Genomic DNA, 14,459 nt, shown 5'->3' with positions numbered 1-14,459 from the left:
GCAGTGCATTCTGGGAGCCACCAATCAAAATTCATCCATGGCTCCCATCATGCATTGCTGCATGAATAAATTATGAGCCTGAATTGTCTTAGTAATTTCCTTTATTCTCATATTTTATTTTGTTCCGTTTATGCGACTTTTTAGTAGCTTGTTTTCTAATGTTCAGAGTTGATCTGTTGATCAGAATATGTTGCTTGTCACCGTCGTTGAGATTCACAGGCTGATTCTTGATGTCTGTGTGTGCCTAAGAGAAAGATTTTTTTTTTTTAAGAGAACGACTTTTAAGAAATCCCTCAGATTATATTGATAAAGCTGATCTCCTGCTGTAGAATCACAGTGCTGCTGTAATCAATAATGTGAATCTAACTCAGAGATTGGGTTCTAAATGAGTTCAGTGATTCAGACCAAATAATGATCATGTGAAAACATATCCAACACCACCTGATCATCTTTTCTCTTTGCTTACTACAAACACTACAGGCCGTTAAATATAACACAGAAACATGCTGGAGTTAATGAGATAATTATGTGATAATGAGCAGAATCACTGAAGGACAGAGAAACAACAAGAACTACAACTTCAGCCACAGCCTTTGATGAAATCATCTGAAGATAAAAGACATTAAATCAAGATCTGATTAAACAACCCCACAAACAGCATTACCAGCTTCACTTATTACTAACCAGACTGACTTTATTTCTGACATTCATCTACAAAAGTTGTTATTGAGAATTACCAGAGGTTTAGATGTTGATGATTTGTTGAAAATAAGTTTGGTTTGATGTCACGATGATCGAGGTCAGTGCTTACTTCAGTTAGGCAGTTTGACTCTTGACTGTTTTTCATACAAAACTCATCCATGGCTCCCAGAATGCATTGCAGCATGAAGCATGTCACCATTATTGAGATTCATACGCTGATTCTTGATGTCTGTGTAAGTGAGTCTTGCAGGAGGTTTGAAATGTTTAGCGAACAATGTGTTTTTCAAATTTTCTGATTAAAACATTTTTAGGGCCCGAGCACCGATGGTGTGAGGACCCTATTGGAATTGCTCAGCCAAAATTTTCTTCTTCTCCAAAATGAATCACATTTTTGAGGGCTTAAATGTTCTCAAAAACTCATGAAACTTTGCACCCGCATCAGAAGTGGTGAAAATTTACATCTGATATGGGTTTCAGAATTAGGTGTGGCAAAATGGCTCGATAGCGTCACCTACAAAATTTCAATTAAGCGCCCTTCGTGCTACGTTTCATGTACAGTTATGAAATTCGGTAGACAGATGTAACTGCCCAATACCTACAAAAAAGCCTGGGTGCAAAGTTCGATGTTTCTCCATGAAACAGGAAGTTGATGTAACTCGGGCATACAATGTCTGATCTGCCCCAAACTTCACATGTTTTATTAGAGTCCTGACCTGAAGACATCTTCATAACAATATTCAGTTACAGTCATAGCGCCACCTGGGGGCAACAGGAAATGACATGTTTTACACTGTGATTAACTCCTCCTAGAGATTTAACCAGATCAATGTCATTTTTTGCCAGTCTAATCTAAAGGCCTTTGTGACGTTAAATTGCGAAGATCTAGAGTTTTCGTTGAAGGGCGTGTCCGTGGCGGCATGACAAAGTCTGTTGTTTCGCCATGAAAAAGGAAGCCGTTGTAACTCAGGCATACTGTCTGATCTGCTCCAAACTTCACATGTGTGATAAGAGTCCTGGCCTGAACATATCTATATGCCAATATTCAGTTAGTCATAGCGCCACCTGCTGGCAACAGGAAATGGCATGCTTTACACTGTAATTCCCTCCCAGAACCACATTTCAATATGCCACAAAGTACCAAACATACTAGAAACATGTTAAATCATGCAACACTTGGCTAAGTGCTAATGTATGTGATTAACGCCATGAAACAGGAAGTTGTTGTAACTCAGGCATATGATGTCCGATCTGCTCCAAACTTCACGTGTTTGATAACACTCCGGGTCTGAAAACATCTATATTGCAATATTTGGTTATGGTCAAAGCGCCACCTGTTGGCAGCAGGAAGTGTGGCAATTCGAAATGACTTAATGGCATAATTCTCCTGTATTCATTCGCTTACATGCATGTCGACCACTGTTCTCTGTTTTCCTAAGGCCAACGGGTGGCGGTGAGCCCGGGTGCGAGGGCCCTTTCATCGCTGCTTGCAGCTTTAATTATTGTTGTAATTCAAGAAGAGCTCAATCATTAGATCAGTGAATTAAGCCACTAAATGATGATTATATTTTTAATCATTTAACAGCTGACCACATTGTCTCTTGTTTTTCTTGCCATAACGAACAACCAGGGAAAAAATTAAAAGTTATAGTTAAGAGGCAAACTGCCTAACTGAAGTAAGCACTGACCTCAATCATGGTGACAATTCAACAAATCATCAACATCTAAACCTCTGGTGATTCTCAGTCTGGTTAGTAATAAGTGAAGCTGGTAATGCTGTTTGTGGAGATGTTTAATCAGATCTTGAGAAATTTAATGTCTTTTATCTTCAATTTATTTCATTGAAGGTTGTGGTTGAAGTAAGTCATAGTTGTTTCTCTGTCCTTCAGCGATTCTGCTCATTATCACCCAATTATCTCATTAACTCCAGCATGTTTCTGTGTTATATTTAACGGCCTGTAGTGTGCACACTGAGCAGTGTTTATTTCATCTGGGCTAACCCATGTGGGGCCTCCATGGAAACCATGGACAAAAATGTCTGGGCCCCAGTTAGGCTGCCCAGGTGACACCCATCTGGGCCCCACCATGCAGTGTTGGCTGGGAAAGCGGCCTTCTAAACAGTATAGTCAATTACCTCTGTCTAGTGACCAAGACTGGTGAGTTTGTGATCGTGGGCCCCCATAATTAATGAATAGCCAGTGCGAGGACCCTGTGCGACACTGAGAACCGAATGAACGAGTACAATAAGAGTAAAGAGTTAAATAGAATATTCAAATGTAGAGCCAAATTATTATACATATGACCAATAATCAATTGACATTCTAAACTAAATTCGAGGTCATAATAACATGGAGTCAGATAAAAGATTATTTGGAATTAAACTACTTTGCCACGCTGAAAAGACCGAACGCGCAAGAAACCTTCCCTGTCCTGTGGGAAACAGCCATTGGGCCGATTGGGCGGGCCTTACATGGACGATTACTGCCATCTACTGGAAAGCGAACACTTAATTCAATTAAAATTAAAATAACATGAATTTTTAACTACAGCCACTAGATGGCTAGATAATTAATCAATGGTTCACATTATAAAATCATTATTATATCAATAAAAATGACTCTATATCAAATTTTAGCATTTTTTGTACTATCATTTGTACTATCATGGGTATTTGAAGATATTTTTGAAAAATACAATTAATTACAAGGCTGTAGAGAACAGTGCACTATTGCAGACTTATATACTGAGGTTTTAATTACATTAGTCAGTCGTGAATTAAAGTGGGCCGGTCTAAGGCATGAAACTCCAGGGCTGAAAATAAGTCCCAATCCGGCCTTAGCAGAGAGAATGTATTTACATTGTTCATCAGTTACAGTTGTATGGATTCTTAACTCGGACATTTCATAGGTCTATATCTCATCAAACAACCAGAGTAATGAATGGCTCGACACAAACCCTACAGGCCATAGCTTTCTTCTGCGGTGGAATTAGTTTATCATATTAAATATTAATTTATTTACATTGCATCTGCTGTCAAAACTACCCCTAGCCTATCTATTTGGCACACCGCCTGTTTTATTTAGCTGATCAACTCTTGAAATCTGTGTACCAAAAATGTGCGACTCACTGAACAGTGCAAAGAGAATGTATTTACATTGTAATGAAGTTCAAGTGCAGATCAGCAGTCCTGACTGTTGTTTTGAGCAATACACCGAGTTTATTTCATTATCACCGAGTATGTCCCTCAAAACAATGTTTTATTTTTTCTGCCAGCTAAATTTCTAAAGCAAAGTCACAGATCATTGTGCGACTCGCAACATAAGGTGCGCAGAATAGCCTAGTAGTTCATTTGTGAATGAATCCGAGTCTTTGAACAAATCTGTTGAGTGATTCACCAGCCATACAGCCTTTTTATTACTGAATGAATCAGCGTTTCGAGCGAATCGATTGAATAAAATGACTCATTCATTAACACATTTGCTGCCACCTACTGGCGATATCTCATGTTCGTTTCATCTTGTAATTTATTTCATATTTCTGTATTCAAAGCATTTTGTATAAAACAAAATTAATGTCATTGCATTATTTGCTCTGCTGTGTGAATGTATTTACGGACCTCTCTGAGCAGCGTTAAATTGTCTAAAAGCAACTTCTGGTGCTACATTGCCACATCTGCAGCGCAAGATGCCTTTGGCTGAAACAAAATAGTCAAATTATAATTGTATTGACTAAATTTAAGATTTTAAATTAAAAGATGGTATGCCTATATTTAATAAGTTATAGCTATTTTTAAAAAAAGTAGCCTTATTTGAATAATACATTTATGACGGTAATAGATGGCAATAAATATAAAAATATATATTAATCTCTGGCTTTATTGTTCAAAGTGTTAATTCATAGTCTACCCTTAAACACGTAAATGAACAGCAAGAACGCATTAAAAGTTTCTGTTTCTGTTCTGTTTTCAGTTAAAAAGGTGTCATTTAAGCGTTATTTGAGTTAATAATGAATGATTTTTACAACGAAAGTGATTCAGTCAAAAACTTGAGCTCGATAAACTTTATCCTAAAGCCAAAACAAACTTTATCTATTAATTTTCCTATTATCACTGTGAAGCTGCTTTGAAACAATCTGTATTGTAAGAAGCGCTATATAAATGAAGATGACTTGACCCTTGAATCGATTCTGCTCTGCGCTTCAGTACAGTAGCTGCATTCTCTGTCCAGTGCGGCGCACAGCCACCGGCAAACAGATTGAGAGTTGGTCAGCTGAATAAGAAGGCTAATAAATGTGCCAAATAGTTTGGCTAGTTGTGAGAGCAGATGCCACGTAAATTATTGTTTAATACGAAAAAATTAATATTTCACGGCACACAAATGTATACAGAAGAAAGATCTGCCTAGGCTCTGCCCTGGCACGGGTTGTGTTGAGCTATTTATTAGTCTGGCGGTTTGATGAGAACGAGATTAAATATAGTTGCAATAAACTCTGTAATAATCTGTACAAATATATCGGATGTATAGTCTACTGTTGCGCGGAGCTGATTCTGGAGCTAAGAACTGATGCGCGGCATGATCTTTTGTTGACCAATCAGCGGAAAGGGGCGTTTTATTCCCGCCCATGTAGAGATTGAATATTCAAGCTGTTTATCCATTTTGGTTTTATTTTTTTTTCCATTTGGCGGATTAGAACAAAGTGTGATTAAAACAAAAATAAAAATATGGAAAAATGACTTGAGATTTGTTTATTTATTCTCACGAGGAGGGTCGAATATGTGATAAATGAATGCTTTCTTCGTTTTTTCGTTTTTGTCTTCTAAATGGAAAAACAAAGAAAGCATTCATTTATCACATATTCGACCCTCCTCATGAGAATAAATAAACAAATCTCAAGTCATGTTGGTGATCAAACAGCCATAAGAAAAAAATACTATGGCTGTTTGATTACCAGCATTCTTTAAAATATCTTCTTTTGTGTTCAACAGAAAACCTTTATTTTTTGAAATGTCTCATAACCACTTCATGATATCTTATGGCTGTGTAAAAGGGTCTAATATATAATATTCTAATTTAAATAAAGTGCAAAAACCTTTAACAGACATTTTTATTCAATTTTATTATTGTTATTTTACAGAAAAAAATCACTGTTATTTTACAGGTATTCCCTGAATTATTACAATAAAACACATTCACTGCAAAAAGTAATCTAAAAAAAAAAAAAAAACCTTAAAAAAAAAAAAAAAATGGTCAAATGACTTTCAGCAATGGCTGCCAAACAAAACACTAATTTAAATAAAGTGCAAAACACTGTAGTTTCACAGGTATATCAGAAATTATTTAAATGATTACTAACAAACACACACTCTTGCATCTCTTGTATTTAACCAGAAAGAGCACACATGAATGAAATAATGTAACTATATGTCTCTGCATCAACAACTACCCACACAGCAAGGGACTCCTAGGCGGATCCGCATTCAAGTCGCCAAATCCGCGTGACTGTCACATCCGTTTTGGCGCCGCCCAAAGGATCAGGTCCGCATCCGGGCGACGCCATAAATTCTACTGTCAATCAGCGGGTCTTGAGCGGACCCATGTCGGATCCGCGGACGCGCACGCACCTTTACTGTAAAGCCTCGTTTACACTGCACGCGTGTGCGTTGCATTACGGCTCCGGCAAGGTTTTGTTCCGTCTTCTGAGCGGTGTCAACTCACACCAAAGGCATTTCAGAAGCGAAGCGGCTGGATTCCCGAGACCACGAGATTTAAATGTCTGACGTTTTTTTTTTCATTGATTTTTTTCGTGTTTTTAATGGCTAAATTGTTATATTTTGTCCGGTTTTATTGTGTTTATTGCTATGCCATACTTTATTTTGCTGTAGCCATACAGATGAAGTTAATACACTTAAAATTCCAGTTATGGACAACAAAAACAAAGAAATTTCAAGTTTTTCAACTTCGAATCTCTTGTTGTCAGTTTCTGGCATCGTAGTGATGCGAAATATGACCAGGAGTTTACTCAGGGTGATTATTTTGACTTTATTTTGTATTTGAGCTGCGCGTCTTTGACGCGGCGTCCGTCAAAAATAGGCGAGGCGCCTATCTTTAGCGAAGTGGCGCGGCGAGCCGGTTCTGGGACGCTTCTGAAACGCACCGCGGCGCGGCTGGTGTAAACACGAGCATTGACTAGAGTGGCCGCGTATCAGCTCCGGTGGCCGCGTCGCAGCCGTAGCGCGCCGCACACGCGTGCAGTGTAAACGAGGGGTAACGGTTGTATCAATTTGCGGGTCCCACACGGACCCGCCGGGAGGTAAGGTTTTAATCGCGGATGCAGCGCGGAGCCAAGGCGGGGTCCGCGATCCGCCTTCGTTGCGGATCCGTCACTGCGCGCAAGTGGACTCCGATACGGGTCCGTTCGCGGCAGAGGTGGAAAGTCCAGGGGTCAGAAAGTAAAAGTCCTGCCATATTTTTTTTTTCCACCCACTGAAGCATTAATGAGATAAATAAGTGATTAATTGAGTGATGATTGAGCATTATTGAAGACACCTGATGATAACAAGCAGAATCGCCAAAGGAGAAAATCACAATTTTTAAGATACCATCACAGAGGTCAGGGTTTGTTTTAGTTGAGCTCTTGACCCTTCACTCTTTAATATTAGAACTTGTTTGGGCTGCTGTAACTGAGTTATAACAGCCAGACAAGCAAAGAGAAAATATGGTCAGGTAACGTTGGTTATGTTTTCACATAATCGTTATTTACTCTGAATCACTGAACTCATCTAGAGCCCAATCTCAGAGTTAGATTTACATTATTGATTACAGCATCACTGAGATTGCACAGCACAAGATCAGCTTTATCAATAAAATAAGAATTTTTTTAAAAAGTTGTTCTGATCAAAAAAAGAAAAGTCTGTCTTCTAGGCACACACAGACATCAAGAATCAGCCTGTGAATCTCAATGACGGTGACAAGCAACATATTCTGATCAACAGATCAACTCTGAACATTAGAAAACAAGCTACTAAAAAGTCACAGAAAAACAGCAAAATTTAAATAGTGAGAATAAAGAAAATTGCTAAGACAATTCATCTCATAATTTATTCATGCAGCAATGCATGATGGGAGCCATGGATGAGTTTTGATTGGTGGCACCCAGAATGCACTGCAACATGCTTTATTATTCTCACCATTGTTGAGATTCACAGACTGATTCTTGATCTCTGTGTGTCTAAATAAGAGCCTATTTTACTAAGAACAACTTTTGACGAAACCTTTGAATTATTTTGAAGAAAACTGGATCTTGTGCTGTAGAATCACAGTGCTGCTGCTGTAATCAATAATGTAAACTCAGAGATTGGACTCTAAATGAGTTCAGTGATTCAGATTAAATAATGATTATGTGAAAACATAACCAATGTTACCTGACCATCTTTTCTCTTTGCTTGTCTGGCTGTTATGACTCAGTTACAGCAGCCCAAACAAGATCTAATATTAAAAAGTCAAGGGTCAAGAGCTCAACTAAAGCAAACCCTGACCTCGATGATGGTGTCTTAAAAATTGTGATTTTCTCCTTTGGTGATTCTGCTTGTTATCATCAGGTGTCTTCAATAATGCTCAATCATCACTCAATTAATTACTTAATTATCTCATTAACTTTAACACCGCTTCAGTGGGTGGAAAAAAAATATGGCAGGACTTTTACTTTCTGAGCCCTGGACTTTCCACCTCTGCGCGATACCTACGCGGTGGATCCGCCACGGAGTCCTTTTGCTGTGTGGGTACAGTTACTGTCTCTGAAATAAAGGAACATGCAGCATAACACTGATGTTTACTGGCTCATCCTGTACTGAAGCACAGGCTCCACTCTTCAGGACAATGATGAACCACAAAACAGAAGATACAGAAAAACCCTTAAAATCCTAACAGTATATTAAACTCTAACAGATCTGTCTAGATCTCAGCATCTTTATTTATGTATGTACAATAAAGTTCTTATTGAGAATTAACAGATGTTTAGATGTTGATGTTTTATTGAAAGCAATAAAACAAATAAAGGATGTTTTATTCTTTGCCTATATGATTTTATGTCACAAGGAGTCACAAGATGACTATTTGTACTCCCTTCCAAGATTTCTAGCAGTCCAGCACAGTGTCCAAGTCATTCAAAAAAGATGGAGGGAAACTCTGATTGCCAGAAAACAGCGTACACACTTCCTGGTTTCACGAGTTTACACATACATGAAATCAAAATAAAGTAATTTGTATAGTAATTATGCATATTTGGCATGCTATTCAGGGAAGGGCTCCAAGTTCGGCATTTGGCCCGAACCCAGAGTACTCCCCCTCCTTAACTGGGACTGAAACCAGCCAAGAGTGAGGTGATGGGGTTGTGAAGGGATGCTGTGAAACTTATCACGGGATAGAGGTGAGAGCATAAATCTATGTTTATTAGACTACTGATGTAACTGGAGTCTTCATTTCATGTGTGTACATGATTTTAAACATTTATTAGAAGTACACTTATTGTCTTTATGAGTAAAGATTTTTATTAAGAAAAAGATGTGCATCTTTAAATTTGATTTAGGAGAACTTGTGCTTTGAAATGTCATGCTGTTTTGCCCCCAGTTTGTTTAAATTCCAGTAAGCAAAATAGGCTTGTGCAATGATGAGAACGCTCAGTAAATACACACTAACTAAAGTTTACCATTTGTAGATAAAAAAACAAAGTTTCAGGGAAACTGTTTTCAAAGTCCATTTATTTTAACCTACCCAGCCAGCAGAGCCATGTGGGGCCTAAATGGGTTTGACCTGGGCTATCTAACTGGGACCCAGCCAGTTTTGCACCCAGTTTCCATGTAGGCCCCACATGGATTTGCCCAGATGAAATGAACACTGCTTAGTGTGCACACTACAGGCTGTTTAATGTAACACTTAATCAGTGTTGGAGGTAATGAGATAATTAAGTGATTGAATAATGATTTTGTATTAGTGAAGAACACCTGCTGTTAACAAGCATAATCACTGAAGGAAAGAGAAACACAAGAACTACTTCCAGCCACAGCCTTGGATGAAATCAACTGAAGATAAAATACATTACATCTCTCAAGATCTGATTAAACAACTCCACAAACAACATTAGCTTCACTTATTACTAACCAGACTGACTTTATTTCTGTCAGACATCTACAGAAGTTCATATTAAGAATTAAGAAGAGGCTTAGATGTTAATTACTTATTTGAAAATAATAGTTTGATTTGATTTTACCATTGTGGCAATCAGTGTGTGCTTTAGTCAGGCTCTTGACTTTTTAACATTAGTTTTTCTCATATGAATCTCAACAATGGTGACATGCTTCATGGTGCAATGCATTCTGAGTGCATCATACGAAACTTATCCATGGCTCCCAGAATGCATTGCACCATTGAAGCATGTCACCATTGTTGAGATTCATATGCTGATTCTTGATGTCTGTGTGCGAGTAAAACTCACAGGAGCCCAAAATATGTAAATAGTGTGTTATAAATCGTTTGATGTTCTGATTAAATTCTATTATTCTCTTGCAGAAAACAGAATTAATAACATACTACCCGTATAAACTAGTGATGGGAAGTTCGGTTCTTTTCCGCGAACCGGTTCTTTCGGACAGTTCGATTCAATAAACCGGTTGAAAAAACCGGTTCACCGGTTCTTTTACGCTCCGACGTAATGATGTCGTCTATCGCGGGCCGGGTTGAAAAAACAAGTGATTCAAATATATAAAGTTAGTAATCATAACATCAGTCAACTAAAACATTATAATCTGAAGCGTTTCTTACAATTTAGTTTTGCATCTAAAGCATTCAAACACATATACAGGCAGTGATGTGCAAACAAAGTTTTACAGTTATAAAGTGAATAAATTAGTCTTCATCATGATCCTCTTACATTATGATTAAATAAACTTACGTTTCGCCAGATTGGCCCCTCATTCGAGTCCTCTCATAGCATCAGTTGTCCTAGTTAACCGGTGCTGTGATGTTACTGTTCGGTAGCTTCAGATCACAAGCTGAATAACGCATGCGCAGTATCATCAGCTCACCGGTTCTCAAATCGGACACGTCCGAAAGAAGCGGTTCTTCGGTTGTGTACTGATGATCCGAAAACCGTTGCAACCGATTCTACCCGAGAACGAGATTGAGATTCGAGAACCGCGAGAGCGATTCAAAAGGAGTCGCCTGTTTGCTTTCGCTGTAGTTTGATTACGTCATTTTTTATCTTTATATCACCTTGTTTAGAAATTAAAGCTGTCCATGGATTAAATGTTTTGATAAATCTAATTGTTTTCACTCTTTAAAAAAAAAAAATAACTTGAAAGCACAACTGCACAACTTTAACTATATTGCTTTTTAAATAATATTAATATAGAAAAATGAATTTGTAGAACTATTTCTGAACATTAGTTTGATCTGTGTACAAAATATTATGTTCATGTGGGCATGTAGTTTATTATGTACAGTATTATGTACAGTATTTTATGCTATTAATCTGCTATGGTGTATTTGGAAAAGCACAATAAACGTTATATTTTCAGTATGTTTTATATTATCACACTGTCCGATGTTCAACAACTTGACTAACGTGCTTTTCGTTCACTTGAAAAGTTAAACGCATGCGCAGTATCATCAGTTCACCGGTTCTCAAATCGGACATGTCCGAAAGAAGCGGTTCTCGGTTGTGTACTGATGATCCGAAAACCGTTGCAACCGGTTCTTGACTCGAGAACGAGAACGGTGACAGGCCGTGTATGTTCGTTCGTGTGCGCCACGCATGCGCACTCATATCAGCTGCTCTGCAGCTCGTGCCCATCATCATCAGTTCTCTCTTTACAGCAGGTTAAGTCACTGTACTGTTGGAGTAACTGAATAACTCAGGGATGTTGGTTTATTTCGAGAGGTAGTGTCAGACACGTCAAAAAGTAAGTAACTTTAGTAATTTGTGCATTCATGTTTGCTTACTGGAGATGCGAACTGTTTGGAACGATTCAGACCGATTTGGTAAACTGGTTCAACCGGTTCACTGAAAAGAACCGGTTAAAAAGAACAATTCGCTCGCGAACCGGACATCACTAGTATAAACCTCCCACATAAATTCAATGAGTTAAGCCAATATATGATGATTATATTCTTATCATCAATCAGCTTACAGCATCTGATTATATTTTCTCTTGCTGTTCTCGCCATATCAAACAGACACAGCTGTCAAGAGAAAAACTAATGTTAAAAAGTCAAGAGCCTGACTAAAGCACACACTGATCGCCACAATGGTAACATCAAATCAAACTATTACTTTCAAATAAGTAATCAACATCTAAGGCTGCATTCACACGGGGCGCTGGCGTTAACGCTTCTCGTTTACTTTGAATGGGTGACGTCATGCGTTGCCGAACTGAATTGTGGGTTCCGTCGCGTCGCTTCACTCGCGTTGCAAGCGGCAGAAGTTGAAGATTTCTCAACTTTTCAAGCGCCAACGCAGGCGTCATCCAATCAGATCGCCCTATGCAAATACCCTAGAGCAGTCGCAGCCAACTGCGTTCGTGCAACACCGGAAAGTAATGTGATTGGCTGTAATCACTATAACGGTCGCGTCAGCACAAGCTTCAGACACGCCCTCCGTCAAGCGTTGACGCTGACGCCCCGTGTGAATGCAGCGTAAGCCTCTTCTTAATTCTTAATACGAACTTCTGTAGATGTCTGACAGAAATAAAGTCAGTCTGGTTAGTAATAAGTGAAGCTAATGTTGTTTGTGGAGTTGTTTAATCAGATCTTGAGAGATGTAATGTATTTTATCTTCAGTTGATTTCATCCAAGGCTGTGGCTGGAAGTAGTTCTTGTGTTTCTCTTTCCTTCAGTGATTATGCTTGTTAACAGCAGGTGTTCTTCACTAATACAAAATCATTATTCAATCACTTAATTATCTCATTACCTCCAACACTGATTAAGTGTTACATTAAACAGCCTGTAGTGTGCACACTAAGCAGTGTTCATTTCATCTGGGCAAATCCATGTGGGGCCTACATGGAAACTGGGTGCAAAACTGGCTGGGTCCCAGTTAGATAGCCCAGGTCAAACCAATTTGGGCCCCACATGGCTCTGCTGGCTGGGTTGGATTGTTGACATTATACTGTGTAATTTTTCTTTTGGTCTCTTAGACCTTGACTGAGGTTTTTTTGTTTTTTTATTAGGTCAATTGCCCTCTTACTCTAGACTTGAGCTACATGCAAACTTTTTATTTTGACTTCCAAAAAACCACAGAAGCTATAAAAAAACAATCCTATTATTCACAATAGTATCTCAAAATAAATTGTTTACCAACTCTTTGAAATCATCACTAACTCTTCAGTCTATGCTTTTTCACAGAAAATAACAGCTGCTGTGAAGATACAATCAGCTTTCAGAGGCTTTACCCAAAGACGACGGTATCACCAACAGAGACCCACCCAGCTAACAAAAAGGAGTTGTCAAATCAATGCAAAGATTTCTTTAGTATTAAACATAAAATAGTATGGTTGACAAATCCTGATATTAGCCTACCTGTTTTCCAAAAGATATATTCCTGAACACTCTTCAGACCGTTTGCGATGAGAGTCTTTGAAGTCTGTGTAAAGTAGATGAAAACAAGCTCCCCTTCCCTCCGAGCCATCTAACAGGACTCACCCTCCAATGATTCGTTGAAAACTTGACAGCGTTCTTCTTTTATTTAATGCAGAGAACTGTAATTTTGCATTATTTTAGACAACAATATGATTAAACTGATGTGCTGCACAAATTCACTGTTGTGTTTAGAGGACACCTTCACTCAGAGGTGTATAGTCCAGGGGTCAGAAAGTAAAGGTCCTGCCATATTTTTATTCCACCCACTGAAGCAGTGTTAAAGTTAATGAGATAATTCAGTCATTAATTGAGTGATGATTGTCCATTATTGAAGACACCCGATGATAACAAGCAGAATCACCAAAGGAGAAAATCACAATTTTTAAGCCACCATTGTGGAGATGAGTGTTTGCTTTAGTTGATCTCTTGACCCTTGACTTTTTAATATTAGATTTGTTTGCGCTGTTAACTGAGTTGTAACAGCCAGACAAGCAAAGGGAAAAGATGATCAGGTGTTGGTTATGTTTTTACGTTATTGTAATTTGATCTGAACTCATTTAGAGCCCAATCTCTGAGTTAGATTTACATTATTGATTACAGCAGCACTGTGATTCTACAGCAGAAGATCAGCTTTATCAATATAATCTGAGGGATTTTGCAAAAGGTGTTCTGAAAAAATAAAATAAAAAACTTACTTTCATTTAAACACACAGACATTAAGAATCATCCTGTAAATCTTGACAGTGGTGGCCATCATAAAGCATGTTGCAGTGCATTCTGGGTGCCACCAATCAAAATTCATCCATGGCTCCCATCATGCATTGCTGCATGAATAAATTATGGGATGAATTGTTTTAGTAATTTCCTTTATTCTCACTATTCTATTTTTTTCTGTTTTTCTATGACTTTTTAGTAGCTTGTTTTCTAATGTTCAGAGTTGATCTGTTGATCAGAATATGTTGCTTGTCACCGTCGTTGAGATTCACAGGCTGATACTTGATGTCCATGTGTGCCTAAAAGTTTTTTTTAAATTTTTTTATTCAGAACAACTGTTGTGAAATCCTTTGGATTATATTGATAAAGCTGATCTTCTGCTGTAGAATCACAGAGCTGCTGTAATCAATAATGTAA

Source organism: Megalobrama amblycephala, linkage group LG2, assembly GCF_018812025.1.
Source record: "Megalobrama amblycephala isolate DHTTF-2021 linkage group LG2, ASM1881202v1, whole genome shotgun sequence".
Taxonomy (NCBI): domain Eukaryota; kingdom Metazoa; phylum Chordata; class Actinopteri; order Cypriniformes; family Xenocyprididae; genus Megalobrama; species Megalobrama amblycephala.
Note: the sequence above shows the minus strand (reverse complement) of the source record.